This window comes from Fundulus heteroclitus, chromosome 13 (genome assembly GCF_011125445.2).
Source record: "Fundulus heteroclitus isolate FHET01 chromosome 13, MU-UCD_Fhet_4.1, whole genome shotgun sequence".
Lineage (NCBI taxonomy): Eukaryota > Metazoa > Chordata > Actinopteri > Cyprinodontiformes > Fundulidae > Fundulus > Fundulus heteroclitus.
This window is the reverse complement of record NC_046373.1, coordinates 20,217,315-20,243,485: the sequence shown is the minus strand read 5'-3', so window position 1 is coordinate 20,243,485 and position 26,171 is coordinate 20,217,315. Positions and strand designations below refer to the sequence as shown.

At 39.3% G+C, this 26,171-nt stretch overlaps 1 protein-coding gene across 7 annotated transcripts in view; it reads right to left on the bottom strand.

Moving 5' to 3' along the window:
* Positions 1-26,171, bottom strand: part of rbms3 (RNA binding motif, single stranded interacting protein) — a 434,538-nt gene that overhangs the window by 253,388 nt on the left and 154,979 nt on the right. The window lies entirely within an intron of this gene.

The following is a 26,171-nucleotide window of genomic DNA, read 5'->3' as shown; positions in this document are numbered from 1 at the left end:
TCTATGTACCCTACTAACACACACAGTACGTTTGAATATGACCATTGATTGGCAACACACAGCGGTGCCAGCAGGAATTTTGGGCTCCATGACAGAAAATCTAAATCCTCCGAAAATATCATAAATATATCTATAAATTGTCTTTTTGGGGGTCCCTGTCAGTCAGAGCTCTTGGAATTATCCTCACTTGTCCCCCTATTTGGCTCCACTGACAACACACATGGTGTGATAATACAGAACCATCTTTATCAATATAGGTACAAAAACAACAATCTATACATAAAACATGCAGTATATATTACTAATAACAACCTAGGTTTTTATCCACAGAAGAAAATTACACTACAGTATGAAGACATGTGACTAAGTAAAACACCTTTCTATACATATTATCTTCTACTGTCTATCTTAGCATGTGTTATTTGATCTTTAGCTTGATCAGAGGTACAATATTTTGAACAAGTAGAAAAAATCCATTTCATGAGCATTGCAACTCAGAGTTGCAACATGAGATACAAACATGCCCGAATTTTACATTATCTAATCGTAAAATTAACGAATGTGACTCAGACTTCAACGGACGCAAAAAATGTAGATAACAATATACTACGCTATGCAGGTGCTCTGTCTGCACTGATGAAGATTCATTCACCTCAGTACGCTGAATTTTTGTAGCGAAGGCATGGCGCAGTTATTTAAGTAATAATAATTATTTGACCACTTTGAGGCACTTAGACTGTGTATGGATAATTACAATTTTAGGCCAAGGTGATTATCAAGATTAGTAAAAGAATAAAAGAGACACAATATTAAAAAGTAACACTGTGAAAAACATGCGGAACCTTGAATAAACTCAAGTGTTAATACCAGTTGCATACAACTATACCGTGCACTGTCTCCAATTGTGTCTGCTAGTGAAGTGTGGCAGCAATATGTGTAAAATATATGTTTTTAGATGAGCAAAGGATTGTGGATGTTTTTCAGTCAGGTTTTAAAACTCAGCATAGTCCTCAGCATTCCTTTTATATTTCTAATGTAATTCTTTGTTTTTTTTTTCCATTTTGAATGCTTATTGATTATTGTATGCACAGCACTTTGTTGCAGCTGCTGTTGTTTTAAAGTGATTTATAAATAACGTAGTAGAAGTAGTACTAAAACTATGAACCATCTAAAACAAATATATTGCTGTAAAGATAAATATACACAGCAGTGTCTGGCACACAATACTAATGTAGACCATGAAAAACTAATAAAAGGGATTTGTTATTCTGCATTTTAAAGCTTCACAAACGTGGGCTCCAGGAAAAAGTATGTTTAAAGCCTGCTTAAACGGTAGGTTATAATAGGGAGTACTAATCTCACCAAAGAGCCTCATCAGAATGAATATCACAATTTATTAGAAAAAACATAATGTACATAGCACTGGCCTAAATAGAGAATCATATTGAAACTCTCTGAGCAAATGCCTACAACTAAATGACTTGGATTGGTATTTGGGACAACAGAGTTATGATCAAGACACCCAAAGTTTCTAATCTGTTATTGTCCAATTTTGATTAACTGTGTGAATTATCACCTCAAATTCGTGTGCATAGCTCCCAGGAGTGGCACCCAGTGAGGTATTTGACTGGTGTAACCAATGGTTAAAGTGGTTTCTTGAGCCACTGCTCCATGCCTTTTTTTTTTTCAAATCAGTCTCTACAAGGCGTTTTGTCTTCACAACTACCACGCACTGAACACTTTTATTTTTGATGACCATTTTCTGTAAACCCAAAGAACGCCAGGGTAGTACGTGCGACCCATGTACAGAGACCTCAGTCTTGCATCTCTTGCCCCTCTCCCTCTCAATCCTAATTCTTGTCAGTCTGCTTTCAAAAAAAGGCCATTAGTGCCAACAAAAAACAAAACAAAAAATAATAAATTTTTACCTATTCCATTGCTTGATTTGGACATTGCCAAAGCTGTCTTTAGTCATCTAGATGACTAAAGACATTAAGTTTCTGATAAGGACACTACTGAGTTGCTATTGTTGTTTACAAGCCATTTAACAGAGCAACCCTAATGAAGTGGTCAATGTGTGTATTGTACTTCATATACATGGCAGGACTTTGTGTTTTCCCAAAATGTGCTTACTTTCTTCTTGTCTGGACCCTCATAAAACAACATTTTTATAGCAAACATGCAACATGTAAGTTAAATAGAGTGGAACACAACTGAGGGTGCACGAGTGTTTCAGAAGATTGGTTGTCAACTGTTGGCATTGGTAGGTGTTTTTACGATGGGGAAATCTATGAAAACCTTATATCACCTTCTCTTTTAATTAAATGTGTGTGATTCTGACTGTGTTTACTTTCATTTTGAATTTCTGCCACCATCTACCTTGTTAACTGGTATGCATCACTGTTTAAGCCTGAGAACGAGTTCAAGATTTTAGAAGTAAGTTCAAACCTCAGGGCGTTCCTGCTTTAGTTAGACCTGGTTTTGCACATGGTTGCAAGCTAGAAAGAAAAACTAAAAATAAGAAACATTTATTCATGGTCCTGTACTGTAGCAGCTGTAAATAGGAATTTTAATCACTTGAGCGCTCTGTTGGATTTACCTACTCTATCTTAGCGTTCCTTGAACTTTCATAGCTGCAGTTCACGCTTCGACTTTAAGACCTTCACTTTTTGCCTCTTGGATCTTAGCTCTTCATATTATTCAGTCCTAGTTCACTGTGACCCAAATTACTCACATAGCGCTGCAAATGCCATGTCACAAAACAGACGGTTGCTGTAAGAGCTGTATGTTAACGCCAAAGCCCCTCCCTTTTATTCAGGCTTTCTTTTATAAAGTCCTTCACTGATCCACACGGCTCTCCTCCTCTTCTTCAGTAGGCTCCAGGCTCGGCTTGCATTCTTCTCTTTGGAATTCATGTGTCCCGCCCTATCGATTTACTTTCATTTTTTAAGGTCAGAAGCTGAAATCTTACACAATGAGGCATGGAGGGTCAAAATGAGCCCATTACTTACAGTGCTGGGGGAAGAGGCACAGAGTGAGGTTATCCAAGGGGAAAAGAAAAAAAGGCTGGAAAAGTCCTCTGGGATGAGAAATGGACTGGGCGCCAAGAGCCTCCAGAGAATGAATGGCCGTTTCTGAATGGTTTAAAAGACATCCGGAGCTTATGACGAAGAACTTTAGTTGACTAATAATGATATTCTGTTTTGGTTTAACATATAAAAACAAAAAAAAATGCATAAGTTAAAAGTTCTGAGACTGAAAGGAGTTAATGCAATAGGTTTTAGATACCCTAGACTAAATTTAGTGGGCACACAGGTTATGGGCAAAATAAGTCAGCCATTTTAAAAATGGCTTGCCTGCAGGCTTATTTGCTGCCACCCTGGAGGTTAATAACCAAGCTTGTTTCCTTTCCTGGACAGTTTAATGGCTGCAGTTTAGCCTCAACCTGTCAGCCTAAAAGATTCCCAAATATACAATAAATACCGGACTCATGTCAGTGACGAGGACTGAACACAGCCGTTAAAAGTATATTTCCACAAGGAGGGAAGGGAGATGAAGGTCGGGTTGGGGTAGGAGGGAGGGAGGGAAGCACAAAGTTAAAAAGAGCCTGATGGGATGACTTGAAAAGAGAAACAGAAAACAGTGGGGGGAATAGCTGGTTATTACAGTTGGAAAAAAAAAAAAAACTTCAGGTGGTAAATGGGAAAACCTCCATTCTGCCTCCTCCCTACCCAGCTGTGACATGCCGCTACGCAGACTTACTGGGGATTTCAATTTGCTGCACTGTATTTTAGACAGGCAAAATAGTTTACACAGGCCCAATTTGCCGAGCCAGTCGTGCAGGGGGGTTCACAGCCTGCGTGACATGCCAAGGAATGTTTATGAGTGTATTAAGTGAGGGTGATAAATCTACCGTGCGTTGCACCGGCTGCGGGCACATAGCGTTGCAATGTATATTCACACATCCACACAAGGACAACGCGCGTTTCTTTGAGAGAGCTAGGCACCTTGTCAGCAGAGAGCATACGTGTCTTTTAAGCAGCGTGAACCTAATGTGTACATGTTTGTGTCATATTCTTACAGTATGGGATTTGTAATGTTTAATGAATTAATTCAATAAAAGCATTTCGCTTATTTCTAATGGTTTCCATCATTTGTACTGTGTTCAAACGTTTACATTTGAAAGGTGCCCTTACAATGGAACCATTTGGATACAGGAATAAAATCTTGTTGCTGGCTGCACATCTGCCGACTGAAGTTTTAGCGGTTTGATCTCAGCTTCCCCGGCCCACATGTTGGTGTCATTAAGCTAAGGTCTGAACCCATGATGAACGTGGCTCATAGTATGGAAGTGCAGTGAGCGATCAATAACACAGAAAACTAAGTGTAAACGAAGCACATTTACCATTCCCCCCAGAGGAGACCCCTAATGTTTTCAAAAATGAAAAGCAAAATGCATGATTAAAATCGACACTTGTTCTTGGCCTTACATGGAATATTGAAATGCAGAATAGACTTGCACCCCCTATACCCATCTCTTTTGTTAATATAGGAAGTTATTTGGCTCTTTCGGCTAGAATGCAGAAAATTATGATGCTATTTTCAAGTGTTGCAGTTTTTCATGGAGAAAAGGATAACCTTTGCTGATATATTACAGCTAAAGATGGCTTGCTATGGAAAACATCCATGGCCAACTGCTCAGAGGGCAACCAGCTGACCAAGTGAGAATGCAGGGAACGTGGCGTGTATGGAGATGAAGGTTGGGCAGCTTAAAACAAACCCGCCTGAAAACCAAAATCCAACTATAGTACAGCTTTCTCTGCTGTGAAAACAGGCAAATGACTGCTGTGTTTTTTTTTTTTTGTTTCTCACCAGCTCCATAGCAACATCTATGAATGCGAATAGATAAAAAAAAATGTGTAGGTACTTTCATACGGATTTCTTAAACCAGTTCCCTGCTGCTAGGGGCATCAAAAAGGTGCTGCACCCTCTCAGGTGACGTTTGATCACCGGACATCTAAAACTACAGTCTTAAATTCCAGTTCTTAGTGGCCCAGTCCTGCAACTTTAAGATATGCATCTGCTTCAACGCACCTGGGATGCATTTAGACGTTGCACATCATCAACCTCTAAAGATTAGACTTCTTAGTCCAACGTGTCCCCATTGATGCTCCATATGATTGAGACCTGTGGAATTTGGGAAGCAAATCAAAACTTCAAACTTCTTGTGCTTCTTGAGCTCTTCCTGAATGACTGCCTGGGGATAAAGTACATATTCCTACTGAAAGAGCTTCAAGCCATCAGTAATTATTGTTGCCATAAAGGAGTGTATGTGGTTTGCAGCTGTGCTTAGGAAGGTGGTATATGTCAAAGTAACGCCTTCTATTGCCTGATGGTTCAGTTCCGATATCAGTGGGCCTACTTGATGCCTTTGAAGGTGGGCAGGGGTCAGAATGTGCATCCTTATTGGTTTACAGCTATGCCGTTCCTTAAGAAACAAACTATAATGCATTGTGCATTCTGACCTTTGTCTATCAGAACCAGTGTTAACTTTTGCAGTAATTCAAGCTACAGCAGCTCATTTGCTGGATGTAGCAACAGGGACCAACCTTTGCCCTCAGCCTTCCTCATTGAGCTGTGGCTACACATAACCTCTGTCACTGGGTCACCACAGCTGCATCCTTGTGACGCTTTTGATAGGTATTGACCAATGTAGACACCCTGCTTGCGCTGTAGATTTGGACACGCTTTGACCCAGTCATCTAGGCGTCACAATTTGGACCTTGTCAAACACGGTCAAATTGTGAAATCTTTATTCGTTCCAACATAATCTTTGAGAACCAAACGTTTAATTGCTGCCTAATATAAGTCACTTACCAACAATGGCCACCATTAATGTACGACAATTTTACCTGTTATTGGTGGTAATGGTATCGGTGGTGATCACTGATTAATCCATTCGGGTCACTGGGTCTCCTTTCCATGTTTTACTTAATCTGTGTATCCCTAAGGAGTATAATATGTAAGACACATAGAGGCATATTGGTGATTTGGTGAGAAACTTCTCTTTGTATTAAATACTGTAGATGAATAGCTAAATAAATACTAATACATTTACAAGAACAGAAGGAAGGCCTGGGACCAGTGTTGCCAAGTCATTTTAAAATGACTTCAGTCCGAATATCACCCATTGCCTCTACGAGCAGCGGTTAGACACTTGGATATTTTCGAGCTGATTATGTTTCATAAATTCTGGTTTCAAAATTCAACGCTTGTGCGAAGAACAGAGAGGAGGTCAGTCCTGCATTACCATGAAAGCGTTTTCGTCTTTTCTTTTTAATCCTTTTCTTCCTCTGTGTTTTCCTGCACTCTGTAGGGCAGCGCTGAATGAGGTGGTTGCACACAAATGTAGTAATTGGGCCTGATTTATAGGAGGCCAGAGGAGCTAACTCAACACTGGAACTGGGCCAGACAAGGCCATGCTGTCAATATCAGCAAATCAGCACAACCCTGCCTCCCCACGGTCATGACACCGCTATTTCAGGTCACCGGGCAGATGCACACGTGCGCGTGTGTCGCTGTGTTAATGTGTGCTTCCTGTTCCGTGCGTCTCTGCTCAGTCCACTCATAGACACGGCTGTGAAAGAATTACAACCAGTCTCCTAAAAAAGGGAGGAAAAAAGCCTCCCAACTCATCCCCCATCAATTCATGCTGGCAAAGTCTCTGCAAAGACTCTTAGAGGCAAAGCGAGCTCCCAGAGGCATCCCTTCCAAACTGCTACAACTAACAGTTTGCTCGGCGGTCGGCTGCATTCGCAGCAGCCTTTAAGTATGGAAGGAACACAAATCCCCGATCCATCCTGGCTTGCTGCTTCAAAACCTTTAGCCCTTAAACATGTGTTTTTAAGAACCATGGCTGAATCTCAATGCTCAAAGAATAACAAGGGACACTGGAAACCTGCCTGTCCTCCTCCTTTACTCGCTCGTTCTGTGCCCATGCCCCTCTTGGTAAAGCATAGCCAGAGGAGTGAATAGCAAATCATCCCCAATTCACCTGGGAATGCAGCACGGCTGATCCTATAGCCAAATGCATTTTAACAGGAGAGACTGTGAGCTCTGTGTATGTGGGGGGGCATGAGGAGAGGAGAAGCAGAGGGAGAAAAGATATTTAGGAAAGATATGTACTTAAGTGCCATAAATTGAGTTGAAACCATGGTCTAGGAGTGTTAAAGAGACAGAGGAGAGAGAAAAGGAAATGCTGGAGGAGAATAAAACGTTACATATACAGGTTATTGTGAATGTATCTGAGGCCAGCAAGGCAGAATTCAAAACCCACTGACTGAATAAAAGTGCAGCTGACTAAATCAAATATACAAACAGCTTCATCTAAACAATCTTTTAAATTGTCAGACATCGCTTTGTCAATTACCCATTTTCTCTTTTCTTTTGAGAAATACGTTCAACATGCGTCTTAAAGAATTGAATGGTATGCATCAGCATCTCATGAAATGAGTGGAGACTTGCTAACTCCCAGATGCCACTCTTTGCAGCAGCTCTCCACAACGATGAGCTACACATCTGCAAGGCTGGGCTTCCGTGTCCTGGCATCTTTTCCCATTTTGAAGAGTGGCTGAGAGAAAGTCAAAGATTACTAATCAATGTTCATAGAAAACAGAATCAAAAGAAAAGTATATCAAGCGTCAATTAAAGATAAATTGCAGGGCTGCACAGTGGCGTGTAGCACTTGTGCCCTTCAGAAAGAAGGTCTTGGATTAAATCCAGGCCCGGGCTCTTTCTACATGAAGTTTGCATGTTTCTACATGAAGTTTGCATGTTTTCCACGTATGTGTGGGTACTCTCCAGTACAAGAACATGACTATTAGGTTAATTGTTCTCTTTAAATTGCAAACATTGAATACAACTAAAAAGAAAAAAATATATTCCTCAAATTGATCTTTCTACATCATCCTTGGTGTAGTTCCACTCTTACACATTCTATTTTTTTTTGTTTTTTTGCAACGTATTTTGTTCCTGTGTAAAGAATAAAATACAGATCACTTTTACACATCAGGTTGGTTGGTAGCTCTGTCCTCAAACAGAATCTAAAAATGGATCCAGTTTGTGTACACCAGTGCTCCAGCAACCCTTTACTTGGTTCTCTGTGGACATTAAAAGCCAGCCAATGTTTAGGTGACATAACTGGGGCTTAAGTGTGTTTGTGCTGCGCAGATTATGATGGTTTGGCTGCAAGTACAGTGACCGCCGCCGAGAAATCTGTAAGAGAAAGCTCCGAGCGAGCCGTGGGCAGAGTAAAGTAAAAACTCCACGGACATAAATATTTGGGCTGATTTGTCATCATTATAGCCAGCTGGGTCTGTTTGCTAGCTTTGCAGTGTGGGAGTGGACACTGCAGGATGACTGCAATGAAGGAGTGGGTAGATAGAGACGCTCATTTAAAGGGAAGGCAACCAAGACAGGGACATATTTGGAAAGCTAATGCTCTAAATTTGCTCATCAAAGGAATAGACTTTTTTGCATCCTCACCCTAAAATAGATTTTTTTTTTAAGAAATTCGACTTATGGGGGCTCATTTTTTTCAGAATTAATTTAGATATTGTCTCAAAGTGCTCTATGAAACTAATGATTTTAAATTTATGTCTAAACATGTAAAAGACAGAGATGGATCCAAAACTTCTTGCATCTTAGGGGTAAGCCTTCTACTTTTATGCATGAATTATAATAACGTCCTGCAGGATGTTCTGACACCAACTTTAACTCGCACAAATCAACTGATCAGCAAAAATCGTACTTTTGGTAATAAATAAATAAATAAATAAAAACAGTAAGTTACAGTCTACTAAAAGATTTTTTTTAACCAACTAATTATTTAATGAAATAACTTTGGTAAATGGTTGACCAGTAGTTTGTAGCGTAAGGAGATGTATACTAGACCAATTTAACAGCTTAAAGGTGCATAGCCACGTTATTTGAAATTTTTTAAATGTATATATCAGTAACTCACTCTGGTTAAATACATCCTGCTGGCCTATTAGTCATTAGCATTTTTGCGTTTTACGCTTTGTTTTTGGTCTATTTGTTAGTAAATAAAGCCGTTTGTGTTTATTTACAATAACATAAATTTATATCTACCCATCGGGCCCAGTGCTGAGGTTATTTTTAGGCTCTAAAAAGACTATCAATATACTATCAGAATGGACGCTTGGTGTATATAACCTTATTTTATCATGATCAAATGGTTTTTGGTCTTTTTTTATAGGCATATAATATGGCTATATACCTTTAAATAAAGATTTACCATCAAAATCAATAGCTGGGAGAACACAACCTTTCAATAACTGTGCTTTGCAGTGTCCGCATTCAAGGGCTAGAAATGTTTTCCATCTCTGGTTAGAAACTGCAGATTTGTAGGTTAATTTGAAATACCATGACAACCTTATCCCAGAAAGTTAGAGCAATTATAATGTTTGAAAGTTATGCTAACTGGAGACCCCTATGTAACTATAGCTCTGGACCCAGAAGAGCGCCGGTGGAAAGTTCGGTTTCAATTGAAACGGAAAGGAGAAAGAAAATCTGAAGCAGCCACTAAGCCCCAACCCTATTCTTCGCCACTAATTGGGCACATTCTTCAGGAGTCAATTATGTTTTTCACAGGAAGTTTAAGTACAAACACAGGACTGTGTGGAAGAGGTGGAGGAGGAGGAGGACATTGTGTGGCTGTTTTTCATTGAAACAAACGCCTGGCGGTGGGGGCATACACAATGGCTGGCACTCTGCCCTGAAATGCCCAGGCTTCATTAAGATCTAGAAAGACAGAAGAAGAGCCCTAATGACAGAAAACCTCAATCTCTCTTCGCCCCTCACCTTTAAAAGTACATCTACTCTGGAATATATCAGTCCCGCATGCTAAAGCAGCTGTAGGTGTGCGTGCCATTGTCTGACATCCAGGGCCAATTGCTTGACAAATTGCCAGATTTTGAATGAACAGCTATAGATAGCAGAATGTCAGGCAGAAAAGGGGGAGACAGGAGACAGATTGATACCAAAGACACTCAACCATTTGTCATGCTACTCTGCAGACAAACAAATTTAGGTCCACTCTTCCAGAAGGTCAACTGTGCTCAAATTCATAAATAAGCCTGTAATTGACAGAGAAGGTGCAGAGAGGCTGAAAGGTTCCTAACAGCTTAGCGCATGAGTTACTGCCTGACACTGACCTCAAAACTGTATGTGTGTTTGACTGTGTGCCAACAGCCATAAGTTACAGGAACTATGTAATGTTTGCATAACTGAATGATGCCAACACTGCTCTGACAAATGCCTCCGATTTAGGCACAGACTTGTGAAAGTGGGTATTGCAGCACGCGGTACAGTATAAGCTTCTATAGGTATCTGCATGCCAACCAGACAACAAAGAGCTGTAGTAATAAGTTAATAAAATAAGTTAATAAAATAACAATACTATCATCTGCCACAGGTGAAGAAATTCTCCCCTCATATATTTCCAAATGGTTGGTTAAAGCTTTGGGTTAAGAGTCACAAACGACAAGCTTTACTGCTTACAAATCTTCATTAGACAAAAAGAAAAAGAAAAAATAAACACTGCTGACATGTGAATTGGTGCATGAATGTGTGCATGATTGAAATTTGTAGTGCAAAAAAGCTTTAAGTGATCAGCAAGATTATAAAAAATAAAACATAAATATACTGTATTTATCATTTTACCTCAACTGTGCTGTAGGGCATTTAAGAAATCAGTGTGGACCAGGCATTGGGCTGTTTTAGTTAGAGATTGATAAGGATAAGGTTGGTTATGAGAATTTTAATTTAGGTTCCTTCAGTGTTGTCTATCTGGGTCAATTTGGTTAAGTTTGTTTCAGTTCAGTTTGGTTCAAATTGGATCCGTCATGTTAGTTTTGTTATAGCAGGCATCAGTTTGAGTTAGTTAAGTTCAACTTGGTTGAGGTGGTTCATTTTAATTTGTATGGATCAGTTCATTCATCATTGGTTCTAAATTAGGCTAGCTTATGTGCTTGGGGGAGTTCAATTTCATTTTGGTCATTTGGATTCAGCTTTGATCATGTTTAGACATTTTGGTTTTTATTGCTTCATTTTGGGTTCAGTGTGATTTGGTTGAGTTTGGGTTGGTTGAATTAGGTTTTGTTCTTTTCATTTTAGTTCAGTTCAGACTGATAGGGTTAGTTCTAATCAGTTTAGTCTGGCTTTGAACAGTATTTGTCAATAAATAAATTAGATCAGTTTACAGTGTTTAATTATTTGGATCGAAATAGTATTTAAATTAGTTAGTATACCTATATATAAAACTCAACCATTTTAAATGAACTAAAGCCAAGCTTCGCACCCAATGATAAGTAAATGCAAGGTAACAATGCTAAAGAAGGGGAAAACCACTTATCAGTAAGGGTCATCAAAACAAATAGAATAATTTGATATGAGAATTAGTAGAAAACTACAGAGAAGGGGAAGAACTATGCAATAGCTATCCCCATCATGTAGTCCAGATCCAAACCCCTCTATAAAATTATGGGATTGTAAGAATTTAGCAGTCCGAATCTGCCACCATCCTTATGCAAGGTTTTGAGGTGAAATTGGCATTTGAAAAAGTGAGAAAAGGAAACCTAATGTGGTAAATATTTTTTTTAAATATATTGTATGTTTGCATAAACTAGTCCTGACCAATGATGAATCATCCAGACCAAATCATTACAGCGAAAGGCTTGTATGTCATGATATGGCCATTTAAAGCTGGACAAGGGTAAATTAAACCACATTTTACTTTGCTCTATATTCCACCCAAGATCGTCATAAACTGAATACAGAAATTTTTGGGAACATACCTTTCCTATTAATTTCTAGTCCAAATTGCAGTGAAACAAAAGTATGCAGCAACCATGTAACAACTTAGCACACTTAACATGTTCACATAGACCAACTTAGTTTCCTTGTTCTCATCATATGTTTAGGACAAAAGTATATATATTGCATAAATGTCATTTTTTATTCCCCCCAAGGAATGTAATCACTGAAGCGACTCTGACAACTGCCAGACTAAATATTGGCACAAAACACCAGGCCATAACACATTAGCCAGGGAGCAGAGAATAGTTGGATTGTGGTGGTTTATTATAGGGTTATTATATGACATACATCTGATAAACCTATCCAGGAATTCCTTACAGGGATATTAACCAACCTGTCTGGGTTCCTATTTCATCCCTGCCAGAAACAGCAGGTCTTTAAGCAGGGGCAGAAAGAAAGGTGCAACGCTAACTTTGAAATGAAAACCCCACATCTGTAATGACTATTTGCACCACATTCTTGCTTTTAATACTCTCACAAACTTAAAATATATGGATATTATTCATATAAGGTTCACAAATTTCAGTTGTAAATGATTTGCCAACATGACAACTGAAACATTTTACACCACATGAAAAGCAGAATGGCTTTGAAATGGTGCCACTTTTTAATTGCAAGACAAGCTGTAAATGAGATTTTGATGGATGTGAACTTCCAGACGAGTTTCAGAAAAGGTCACGCAGCAGCAGGCAATCAACGCAAAGAGGGTGCTTTTGTTTTCTTTAAACAAAAACAACCATGGAGAGGAAAAATAATGTGTCAGCATATATGCAAGATTTAGCACAGTTAAAGGCAGTTACTTTCATTTGAAAAATCCAGCAGCAAATCCAAAACTGTTTGTTTTCATGTAATTTGACCATGCTCTAAAGGCTATTGACATTTAACCATATGTCTACAATTCTGAATGGCAGCCATTTTCACAATAACTGATTTTCAAAACACTAAGATTTAAAAAAAAAAAAAAATCTACTCTCTGTCTACTGTAAAACAACAGTAAACAACATTGTGAGTTTTCTCAAAGTTCACTCAAAACCCCAATCAGACTGAAGTATAACGTAGAATCTATATACTTATATTTATAACCAAACAAAATGATGTAAGACTGGAGCATTCTATAATTGTATTATTCTTATAATTTATAGAAATACTTAACTATAAAGATAACAATAGTTAAACAAATGGTTACGAAAGGAAGTACGTTGGGTTGAAATGGCAACACAAGAGGGTGAGAATGTTCTACAAATAGTTGGCTGAAAAAATTTATTTTGTTTAACTAAAAATTATCTTTCTGAAATAAAACAATTTATTAGCTACAATAAATTGTGAAATGATTTCCATTCAGGGCTCCAGAGTAACTTTTTTTTTTTCCACTGGTTGCGTCGATGTCCCCTGAAACGTATTACTTTCAGTGAAGAGTGCCAACATAGCATTAACTCACCAGCAGAAAAGGCAGATACCTACTTTGACCATTGTTCCACCGCTTTAGGTAAAAACATTATTAATAATATTTAGGAAGACCTGCAAAGTACAAGCAAATCCTCCATTTGGGTGGTGCTGGTTCCAATGTCCAAGTTAAACAAATAACATTCTGCAGACCAATAACGTCCAGCTAAAGGGTAACTTTGTTTGGAAAAGCTGGCAAGGTGAATACTGGATAAAGGTGTTGGCTGATGACTTTATTCACACCATTTTGTTTTTTTTCTGAACGCCCTACAGGATGGGCACAGGATGTTAGGCACACCTTACATCCTGAATTTGCTACAATGGTCTCATCCATCACCGTGCGACTTTAGCTTCAAGTTTTGCTTGCGATACACCAAGCACTACATGCCAAAGGCATTCTTCACAAGAAATCAGTGTAACATCAAACGCCACAGAAAGTGATTGGCAATTAGATGATAAATATGACAAATGCCTCTGGAGTTTGGCCATGTCTTGTCTAAACTGGAGCACCCAAAGGAACCTTCAATCTTCCAAAGTCCAAATACTTCACACTTCAACCAACAGGGTCCAAATGAGCTGCTGCTAAACACTGCCAGTAGAAAACTCCCAGAGTTTCTCTGATATTTGCCCATGTAGTTTAAACCCCATATTTTAAAAACTTTTCTGTTTCAGACGTATTTTGAATTGCATTCAGTCATTTATCGTAAGCTTTTAACCAAAGAAGCTTGCAAATGAGAAACAAACTTCAAATTTCAATGTTGCAGGAAAGCCTAATGCAAGCACTTACTGGTTACATTAAAGCACTAAGAGGGTGTTTTGCACGTTAGTGCATTAATGTATTGCGAGAGAAGAGTTTCTCAGAAAAGATTAGTCTTTCTTCTAGTTTTTGTAGTACAAAGCAGTGGTGTCCAATCATATTCCTTGAGGATTCAGTGCGTTTTAGATGCCTCCCTAGTTTCATACACCTGACAGAAATAAATAAGGTATTACCATGCCTTAAAATAATTTGATGGCTTGCAGTGGAAGTAAATCACTCACTCACTTTGTGTTTGTGTGTGTGTGTGTGTGTGTATGTGTGTTTGTGTGTGTGTGTAAGGTCAAAAAAATGAAGTACTTTTAATGAGAACATAATATCAAGCCATTTAAACTTAAATATTGATTTAGTAATCAGTGTCGGCTGTTTTAGTGTTAATGAATTTAAAAACAGGTGCACTAATTTGGCAACAATGAGATATGTACATTTTTTAAATTCACATTTTAATTTGACATATCATGCAAATCCACCTTTTTAGACCTTATATATCTTTATCTTTTTTCGGGTCACATTTTTCAAGCCGTTTTCTCTATTACGTTTTTTTTTTTTTTTTTTAACAATTATATCCCAGTTTTTGCTGTGGAATTGCTAAACAGCATCATGAATTTCCGGCTAAGCAATTTCACCAATCCGCCATTTTTATCTCTTCAAGCTAATCTGTAGTCCAAGCTGAACAACGTTGAAGCTACAAGTGTATAAATCAATTTGTTCGGTTTTTGGGTGTATTTACTAACAACCCCAACCAACCCCCCAGTATCCTACAAAACTGACCAAACCAGGAATGCTCTGCCACCTGGAGGGGGCACAGTGTCAAGTGCCTCATTTGCATTTAAAGAATCCACAACAAAAAAGAGAGCAGTGGAGCAAAAATATCAAAGGATTCAGACCAAAACATTGCAGTTCCAAATTATAAAGACCAAAACTGAATGATTTCAATGTGAAAAATAAGAATTTAAAAGCTACATCATGAAATGCTTTTTCGACACAGACCTGTTTTCTGTCTCAAGCCTTGTATATTGACACAGGATAAAAACTCCTGACAGCCTAAGTATTTTGTTTTATACATACCCTTTGCCAGAAACTAAACTGTCCTCAGCACTAAACTCCGTGAACCTTGCTTCCCCTCCCTCCTTTCCTTCCCTAACCTTCCATAACAGAACTTATCCCTTTCTAGTCTTCCCTCTATCCTCTATTCACCTTCCCCAATCCATTCAGTCAGCTCGTATCTATCTCTAAATCCATCCCAATCCTCATCTGGCTGCTTGTCTTCCATCTCTTCTTTGTGCTTTCTTCTCTGAATCTCTCCTAACCCCCCTTTCTCCTCCTTGTCTAAGTGCCATTGGGGAGTTTTTACATAGTGTTGAGAAGAGTTTAGTAGGGCAAAGAATGCGTTGTGCTAGATCTTCGCACTGTGTGTTAAGCAAGTATCCCCCCCTTCAAGGAATACCAGCATTACTCAACAGAAAATAACCTGTATCCGCCCGCCTCCTTGGGCCGATGTGCGCACACTGCAAAGCTGCTGTCAGCAGCAAGGCACCGGGACAATACAGGGGATTGTTTTACTCGGGTTCAATCTGAGAACAATGCCGCATTGAGCAATATTTGGAACTGTCATCTGCCATTCTGCCTCTGCACACCTGGAAATGTCACAAAATGGGGAAGAAATACTGAAAACTGTATGGTTTTTACATCAAAGAGAGAACCACAAAAAAAGTCTTGTATTTCTTTTTTTGTTTAGCTACTAATTTGTTTCCACAAGGCAGATGCTGTCTTTATTTTTGACTGATTTGGCATAAGGGCGTGATGCTTGAGTTGGAGCCCTTTTTTGAAGCACCTCAGAGTGATTTAAAGGACGAGTGACAGCCTCCTCCGGTGCAGGCCAACCTGGTCTGTCCGTCGCATGACTTACTGGAAACTGGAAGTGTTTTTCCGGCTCTCACGAAGCAAGAGTTCAATCAGAGTGGGTGTGCAGCTTTATCCAAAAAATGTCACAATCGCGTGATAAATAAAGTGAGCACTGTTGGGCAGCCAGCTAGAGCGAGAGATTTTTAAAAAAAATATGATGCGAGGCAGAAAGAGAGAGAAACAGCAGAGAGAGGGGGGGAAAAAAAAAGATGAATTGGGAAGCAGACGGCTGCCAAAGAGGAAAATGTGCAGTGTCTGAGTCGCTCGGACCTTGATAGTGTGATTTATTCATGAGATAAGTCACCGTGTCTGTGGAGTAGGTGAGTGTAATGGTGTAATGTTTCCACGTATCCTGACTGTTTGGCTGAGTGAGTCTGGTCTGCTTGTGTCCTTGCCAGGCTGCTGGAGGAGTTTAAGGCATGCAACACTTGGACACGGTAATGGATCACAGCCAGTACACATAAACACAGGCCATCTGGGTTAAAGCAAACCCTACGCTGACGCAATCAGTCCATTTGGATCTTCAAAAGGTTACTGAACTTATGACTTGTTTCCACTTTATGGTGGGATGGGAACGACAACAGTCAGGGCTGATAGTTTATTTGTGTGTTTATCAGTCTGGCTCAGGCTAGGAAACACCGTTTCATGTAACAGAAAGTTTCTCGCCCTATATGACTGCATTTATTCATAAAGCTTCCAGGAAGTTTAATTCAGCGTCACCCAGCAAGGTAAATGGGGGGAAGATTCTGGAATATGTGTGACATTGTCAAATATTAGCCTGGCTGCTTGAAGCGACTTCTTTCATAAAAGCCAAGAGTTTTAACTCTTAAATAAAGCGCTCGCAGGTGATGATTCTTTACAACGCCTCATTTTCACAAAGTGGCTGCCGGTCATTTTGGCCTTGCACCGTTTCACACTTTTGCACTTTTCTTTCATTCCAAACTTTTTTTGGGGTCAATAAACAAAGGGAAAATCTTGGTTCAACAGGAATCACAGTGATCAAACCATTTTTATAATTGCTGACCAGCTGTTTGTGTGTTTTCACTGGTATTTTAAAAGCATAAGGTGATGAGCTCCCAGTCTTTGAGGTGGGAAGGCCTTCTTGCCATTGCTGTTTTCTTTCGTTCCCTCAATGAGTGCTCCATTACATTTATGTCAGTACATTGGCTGGGGCAATTAAAAACATTAATATCACATCAAGTCAGAAGAAACATATTGGAAGAATTAAAAGATTACTTTAAAGCTAAATCTGTCAGAGGTACAAATACTTTTGGTCCTTACTGGTTGTTTCAAGGAGCATTTTGAGAGACTGGAATATAATCGCATACATTTACATAAAAACCTGAGCATTACTGAAAATCCTCCTCTTCATTTTAGAAATTCAGTTATCTCTGTCTTCATTTCCTTGGTTTATTTTCTAATCCCGGAGTTCCTGATTGTTCCACTGAACTTATCCAACAGCAATGAAATTCAAATTCAGCATTGCAGAAAAAAAATAATTTCAATTTATTTCGGACAACCGACGAAGCCTTTAAAACGGCTCTATAATAAACAAAAAGAGATGTTCAGATTTATATATATTTTTTAATCGAAAACGTTCATGGTGGTCTGGTTTGTTGTACTTTCTAAAGCACTTAATTACGCTCGAGTAAAGACTTTTTTATGAGACGATAGCAGTGGCCTGCTGTTTAGGTGTGCGGCTCACCCTTTCTTGTTAACCCAAGTGTGGGTGCTACAGCATCTGAAAAAACAGAGCTTGCACCATTGTACCGAGGCACGGATTACCACATGAACAGCAGCAGCCAGCCCCTATATGTCCAATACAGAAGCATCATTGTGAGGCTGAATATGAAGGAGCTTGCCAGATTCTGTTGATGGGTAATTACCATCACAATGAGGCTCATGTTTTTATTAGAATCTCTTTCTAATTATTTCCGAGCCCCAGCGAATTTGGAGGGGGGTTACAGCTTGCCACACACAGAAAGCACTTGACATGGCCAGGGAGGACCTCCTTGGTTTTTTGGTCAAGAAGGATTTTTATGAAAATGCTGAAATAATTACTCACAGGCACCTTGATATCCCACAAGAGACCTCTCTTAATTTGCTACAGCTCCATCTGCACCATCATAGCTAATGGCCTCTTGTGAGGGCGGTGAATCTGTTTATTATAGTAACCTGCTCGGTTTCTTGCAAATCCTGATGATTCTGTCAGGTATTGACACAAATATACCTCTCGGAAGAATATGCCGTGGTTGCTGAGACAAATGGTAAAACTAGATTTTGTGAAAAACAGAAAATACGCGGCTGACAATGAATGGTTGGATGTTGAGTGCATCACGAGGTTAACGTGTGGACGGCACGGTGACCAAAGACATCACTAAAGTTTGGGTCTGGTCCCCCACTGATGATTACGCTCATAAGAAAAGTGTATCTAAAAAGAAGGTAGATGGAAAAATATGTAGCACCTCTAAGACAGTCTATTTTTACTCCCATCAGCTAAAATTAGAACCGTCTAAAACTTAGATTACTGAGAGACTTGTCTTGGCAGCAGGCAATGCCTATTTGATCTCCAGGTGTTATTACAATCTTAAGCTGGTATACAATGTTCAATTTTATTTACTTCTCCCCATCCAATTAGCCCAGTAATACAATTTCTTCTCACCTGTTTGTATTAGAAATACTCATCCTGTTTTGTCGGTGATCCATCCATCCGGGTGAGGATGGCAATGTTTGTAGGAAGGAAACCCAGACTTCTCTCTTCCCAGCAGCACTCCCCACACCTGTTGGAGCCCATGGTGTTTTATAGCTGGTAGATATATTCACTCACTGGACCACTACGCGCCACACCCGCACCCAGTTGGATCCCCCTTGGCTTCTAAATGCTTTATGGCAGAGATTGAACAAGGTGTTGGACACCTTCCTAAGAGATTTCAGCCCATTTTTACATGTCATATTAATATGATGGAACTACACAGTTGCTGCATATCAATGACGGAAATCTCCCATTCCGCTATATCCCAAAGGGACTTTGTTGAATTAAGATCTGGTGAGTGTCGAGACCGTTGGAGTGCGGCCCAGCCACCATATGGAGAAAGATCATTTCAGCTCCTTTTATCCGGGATGCTGTTCTTCTGTCATGATTTATATCGTGTGACCATAGACGTGGGTTGCAACATGGATATATCACTTAAAGCACAGCTTCGCTTTCAGCATCTGCATTACTTTAGCTCTAGCCCCAATCTGCCGAACCCTCTCAGGAGTTCAACCTACTATCACTATTGAACTCAGAGAACTGAAGGGAGAAATGCACATTTTCCTTGCTGCAAACCATGGCCTTAGACTTAAAGGAGTGATGTCCATCATATTTTCTAAAGTGGTCTACATACAGACGCTAGTAAACCTCTGATAAAATGATCAATGAGTGCATTATGACATTTCAATAAAAGGATTCTGGTGGGGGAGGAGAATAGGAGACACACTGTAAATGGACCGATTTTTTTTTTCACTGCAAAAGGGGAACTAAAAGTAAGTAAAATCTTCTTGAAGTTAGTGTATTTGTCGTTAATTTAAGCAGGTGAATAACATTATTTGCCAATGGAATGAGTATTTTAACCCCTAAAATAAGATAATTAGATATACTGCACTTGAAATAAGATGACGGAGATGAACTGTTCCTATTTAAAGTGCAAGAATCTTATTACATTGGCAGATAATCTTATTTACCTGCTCAAATCAAGGGCAAATACACTAATTTCAAGAAGATTTTATTCACTTTTAGTTCCCTTTTTGCAGCGTTTTTCCAGTCATTTCCAGACACTGACCTGTCACAGGAGGAAGCTATAATTGAACAAACAACTCCTGATTGCAAGACAACCACTCCTCCCACTGAGCCACAGTCACCCCGGCATACTGAAGGATACAATTTCTGCGCCTTGTCTAGAGTCAGGCCTGAGTCACATCAGCGTTAAACTACTTTGGCCTGGTGGTTTGTCAAAAACAACAGGACAGGTAGGAGGTAAACATTGGCTCTAAAGCCATCCAAAGGGCACTTAAGCCATTTCGGTGACAAACAGGGACATTGTTAATGTATATTCCAGAGCCAAGATTGAGCCAGCCATTTCTGAGTATAAGCGGAAAAGCAAGTAGGCTGTCGGGATCTCTATTTAAAGACATCTGAAAGAACAGCTTTTTCTCCTCGCTTTGTTCCCCTGCAGCATAGCATTAAATAAGTAAATAGGAAAACACTTAAAAGCAGTGCAATGTATCCATATATATCTTTCTTTCAGCAGACCCACTTCTATCTGCTTTATAGTTTTTCTCATATCAATTCTGAGGGAGCAAAAAGTCAATCAAACATAAATCAGCCACACTTTTTTTTTTCAACTGACAGAAATATGTGACATCCTGCTAATTTCAGTTTTCTGATTTTATCTCAAAGATCGAGCTCTATTTGGCACTCATTTATAAGCTCACAGTGTTCATAATGGGGCTAATGTTCTGAGAACAAGCATAGTGTTCTCCAAAAAACAGACACATTAACTGATGCCCTCCCTGGTTTATGTTTCAGGTGTTAGGTAGAGCCCTGAATGCAGAGTTAACAAGCCGGACCCCACCTGTGGCCCCCGTATACGGCTGTGAAGACCTTCCGTGTCGACATTGGCTCAAGGTTCACAGCACCTCATTGCCTTAGCTATAACCAGGCAATAAATCCTACAAGAGGAATGAATTGGTTGACCTCGAGGGGAGCCGGTGTTGCAAGTTGCAATCTAATGCCGTACATTATCCTACACGGGGGTCTCAGTCCCCCACCTCACACCTTCCATATAGCCTGATAAGTACTAAATTTATCCAATTTCTAGACTCCCAAAATGTAGCAAGGTTTTGTTTTTTTGCGAAGGTTATTTGGACTTTAATTATCACGGTGTTAGAGCAGTGGAAAGACAGTTTACGCTTTAATAAATGCAGCTATAAGCGCTCAGGTGGCTTGGCCCTCTTTCTTGCCCTCCATCACTGCTCCTAGTCGATGGGCTGCTCTTAATAATTCATGGGCTGTAAGAATCGGCGTCCACTAATTGGTGGGCAGGCTTTCTCTCACAGCACTACTCAAAAAACAAAGGGAGAGAGCTTTTTTTTTTTTTTACAATTCAATTAATTCATTCCCAACCAACCCGAAAAATAACATCCCTTCAAGGGGTTTCAAGCTAAAAGGCCCCACCTGAAATCCAACAAGCACACCTTCAAAAAGCACCTGCTCATCCAACTAGACTAGTCAGGACTGACTTTTCCATGTTCAGAGACTGAACCATGGCAAGATATATTCATCCTCTGAAGCAGGCCGACTCTCCTTAAGCAGGAGGAAGTGCTGCTGCTGCTAGCTGAGGTAAAAAGGGCACCTTTAAAAGCGCATTCACGACGACAGTGATGCCACTGCATAATTCATTGACGTCTGTTCGGCAGTCAGCAATCACTGGATCAGCCTTTGGAGGATGCATTTTGCATTGTATGCATTATGTAAATGTTTTATACATTTATTTATCAGTACATGATGGAGCAGTTTGCATCAGAAAAAAAAAATAATACCTTGAACACAACAATAAAAGGGTAAATTTAGCACTGACACCTGCAGGCATTTAGAGAAGCCAGAGTCAGATGTTTTGTTTTTCTTTGTTTTCTAATGGAAACATTTTTTTTTTTCTGTGTAGTACTGAATTAGATACATGTCTCAAAATGACTGTATATATGTACATAGTACACATTGTGTGTATGCTTCTTGACATTAATAGTGCATTAAGGTAGAAAAGCATGCAATCCCAATACAGTAGATTTTTCCTCTTAAAACCCAAATAATCCTCACAATCTTCTTATTTTACATCATCATCATGTCCTCACCTCTCCAGATGTACAATAGGACCTGAGTAACTATATAATGTTTAAGCAACAAGGGTAGTTACAATGACCAGCACGATTTTGGAAATCTTTTCTCATTGTGCTTTCTGGCAATATTTATTTGTATTTCAGTTTCTGTTGTTCAAAACCTTTTACTTTTGACGACTCTGACTAATTTAAGTCTCTGGTATCTCACAGTCATCTGCTGTCTAATGAAGGTAAAAGTCAGTCTGTCTTACAAGAGAGTCCTGTTCCGCCATTGTCATTTCGAAGGGTGTCGAAGAGAAATAAGCCCCTGTTGTCACCTCATATTTGTACGCCAGCCAAACAGGAAGTCAATGATGCCTATATAAATGTTTCTGTTAGACTGGGTCTCTGATCAGAAACTCAGCTATCCTTCTGTCATCTATACCCTGCTTGTCCTTGAAGGGTTGTTCGGGGGAGGCAACAGAGAGCAACAGCGTATAAACAACCATGCAACCACACACACTGATACCAAAGGGGAAATAACCTGAAAGGTTATGTGTTTTGACAGTGGGGAGAAAGCTGGGGTAACCAGAATAAAGCCAGGAGACGACATTATCAAAAACGGCCCCGTTGTCCAGAAAACTACATGTTCTACATGTCTAGAACATGTACTCAGCTCTTGAATGGGTAGTCCCAAAAAGAATCCCCAGTAACTCATATTTGCACACAAAAAATGCCTTTGAGGACATGGTCATAAGTTCTCCTGTTCATCCTTTCCTAAATCTAAAAAAGTTTAATGACACCCTATGGGGAAGGTCCATGATCAGGACAAAAACCACAGTGCTCCACCTGCATCTAAGGTTAGACAGTCAGACCGAGCCTCCTCTCCAGTATTCTAGAGTAAACTTTCCAAAGTCTGACCAGTGGAGTGGGGGAAAGGTTGGAGTGTAACAATACATCGATTCACATCAATATATCGATTAAATGATTAAAGACCCAACCACATGGACGTAAAATGAAAACACCGATCCATATTGTAATTTTTAATATACACCTTTATTTTGAAATTCACAAGGTATGAGACTAAAGTGAACATGTGATCTATCATTTATTATTATTATTATTATTATTATTATTATTATTATTATTATTATTATTATTATTATTACTACTATAGTACAATTGAAAGAATGCCGTTATTGATCTAAATGCCTGATGCCTGTAACAGCTTAGAAATAAAATGGTCAAATCATATAGTGTTAGATGGGCAGAAGATATAGCATTATGTCGATCGCATTGATTTGGAAGCGTAACAGACTTTTATATTGGGAAATATTCTATCGTCATCCGGACAAATCGATGTAACATCGTATCATGATAAAGCTGGTAATTTACACCCCTAGTGAATGCATGCTACTTGAAACATAGTAGTCTACCATAATAGCCATCCAAGCAGTCATTTATGATTGCAAAATGGCACACCTTGATAATGCAATGACAATTGTGTTTTTTTTTTAGTATTGTGTATCTCTATTTAAAAAAAAAAATATATATATATATATATATATATATATATATATATATATATATATATATATATATATATAATCATATCTACATGTAAATGAGTCCCTCATTTCAACCATACAGTGACAAATACAAAGTGTTTTGGCCATTTATTCACCCCCAGTTTTTTTCTTATGTCTACTGTGTCTGACGATTTTTTTTTAGGTCATTAGTTGACACTCAGTAGGTTGCTGATGTCTTGATTGCAATTTTCAAGTCTCACTACCCTGAGACTCGAACAGAGATTCTCCAGCTTGCTTTTAATTGCATTGTGTTAGCGCCGGAAAACGCTCCCCAATCTCTGCTTCAAATGCACGACTTCCTGTTTCTGAGTTCGCACATTGAGGATTTCATTTTAAAACCGTCACGACAAGACTGATTTTCACAGATGGCATCGAACTGAATATGAATTCAGTATAATTTGGTTAAATTGGGTGTATTTATATAAAAAAAAACAAAAAAAACCTGTTTGCCCTAAGATGGCAAACTTCCTTCAATGTGGAGAAGTTAAATTGCATAATCAAATCCTGTCTAGTGCGAGTTAGATTTGGGGCCCTAAAGCACCGTAAAATAGGTAAGCATAAAAGCAAAAGTAAAAAAACAAACAAAAAAAAACACACCTTCAGCTGATGCTTCACCCCTTGAAAGACTGCAGATGATCCGTCGTCAAGCTCTGTGGAGAGCCTCCTGCATTTTCATCCTCCTCTATCTCTGTGCCTCACTTTTATTGAATTACAGAGGAGCAGTCTCACCCCGTGCTGCCTTTTAAATGGCACTAATGGATCTCAGTGTGGGGTGGTGTAGCTGCAGACAATTACCAATATACTATTTGTTTCTCTCTCCATTACCGGATGGGGAGAGAAACAAATAGGCATGGAGAAGCACTCCTTTGGATGACACATTTAACAACTTCGAGATCAGGGCGCTGTGATTTTTGCTCTTCGAGAAAATACCTCGACAATGTGGCCTGTCCGTGCACATTGATTACTTCCTTTAATTAAAAGAAAAGTAGGGAGTAATCTACATGAGTTGCATGATGAAATCGCACCTCTTTAGCCGTGCTGGACAAGCAATGAAAATGTAGGTACAATGCAGCAGCATTGATTCAGCTGCTCGGCAGACATTCAGAGTAGCACAGATTCGACTTGATTAGCAGCGGTCTTGTGTTTGATGCTCCGGCCACTTCATTAACACTCGGAATTGATCTAATAAAACACAACCTGTCAGTTTTGCAAGGATGTGTGTGATGTAGCAGCGTGTTTCATATCAATTAGATTAATTTGCTATTGTAAAGGCCAAACAATGGCGATTGCCTGTTCTCTTTCCAATCAGGTCAAAAAGCACAGAGCAGGAAGGAGCGCTCAGTGTGATAAAACAAATGTTGCATTGCCACCTGCGAGCCTAAGACCCAACAGAGCCACAGGTCATCACAGGTGAAAACAAAGCAAGTTTTATTAGGGGAATGATAGACACTTCAGGGGAGGCGGGGGGTTCAAGTTATCAAACCAGACGACTAAAACATGCAGCATATCCCTGTGAGGAGATTGGATTCCAAATGCAGGCTCATGGCAGCACCACGGAGGTCACTCCACAATCTGCACAGGTCAGAGCGAAGGCAGCGCTACACGCTGATTTGACGTTCTCCATTAACTCACCCTCGCTAATGCACAAAATAAACCTGGGCTGCTAAAGCGAGGACGTGACAAAAAAAAGAGCGCAAAAAAAACCTACCGCACACGATTACGTTGAATATGTTTCAGTAAATCCAGCGTAATGAATTGATTGTGATGAAAAAGATTTGAGAAAAAAAAACGTAATGCTCCATCGATCTAGGAAGAATAGGAATAACGATAAATATGGGCGAAAGATCTATACGTGGTGAAGGAACAGCTGCAATTTAAGCAGAGTTTATGCAATAATAATAATAAAAAAATAGAAAAACAGCTAAGACGTTTTCAGCCATTTAGTAGTTTAGACTTTAAAAGGTAAATTTCAGAAGTACTGAGTACTGAATATCTTACCTAAGATCCCAGCTGACCTACACTAGCGGTGCAAAGTTTGGACTAAGCTTTGTCGTCCAATGGCTTTTCCTTATTTTTATGACTTTCTACATTGCAGATACATAGTGAAGACATCAAAAGTATACATAAGTATACCTCCATGAGGTCAGTCACCTGAACTGGTTTTCCAACTGCCTTGAAGGAGTTCCCAGAGGTAGTAATACAAATAAAGACAAACCAATGAATGAGAAGGCAAGTCCAAACTTTTGACTGGTAGTGTATTTCCGATATTTCTTCACATGGATTGAATTAAAAGGCGCTCTACTTGAAAGCTTTGGAAACATTTTACAGACAAAATTTAGCTTCTTTAAGCAGAAAAGCATCAGAATATTTTCCCGTGAAGGAAAGACCTGGGGGAGTGCTGCGTCGGCACCTGCATGCTCAGTATGAAGGGCTGTTGCAAAGGTAACTACTCGGTGCAATCATCTGTTCACTTTCACTTTTGGCCACAGTGAGAGTTGCTACAAAGTCTTTGACTTCATGTGATCGACTGGGTTTCATTGGAGAGAAAATAACTGTATAGATACTGTCTGCTCTGTTATTTATATCAATCATTTATGATAGTGGGGATTTTGTCAGCTGACTTTTTTTTTTCTTTTAACAGAAAAATTCTTTTAATCCAACTAGAACCT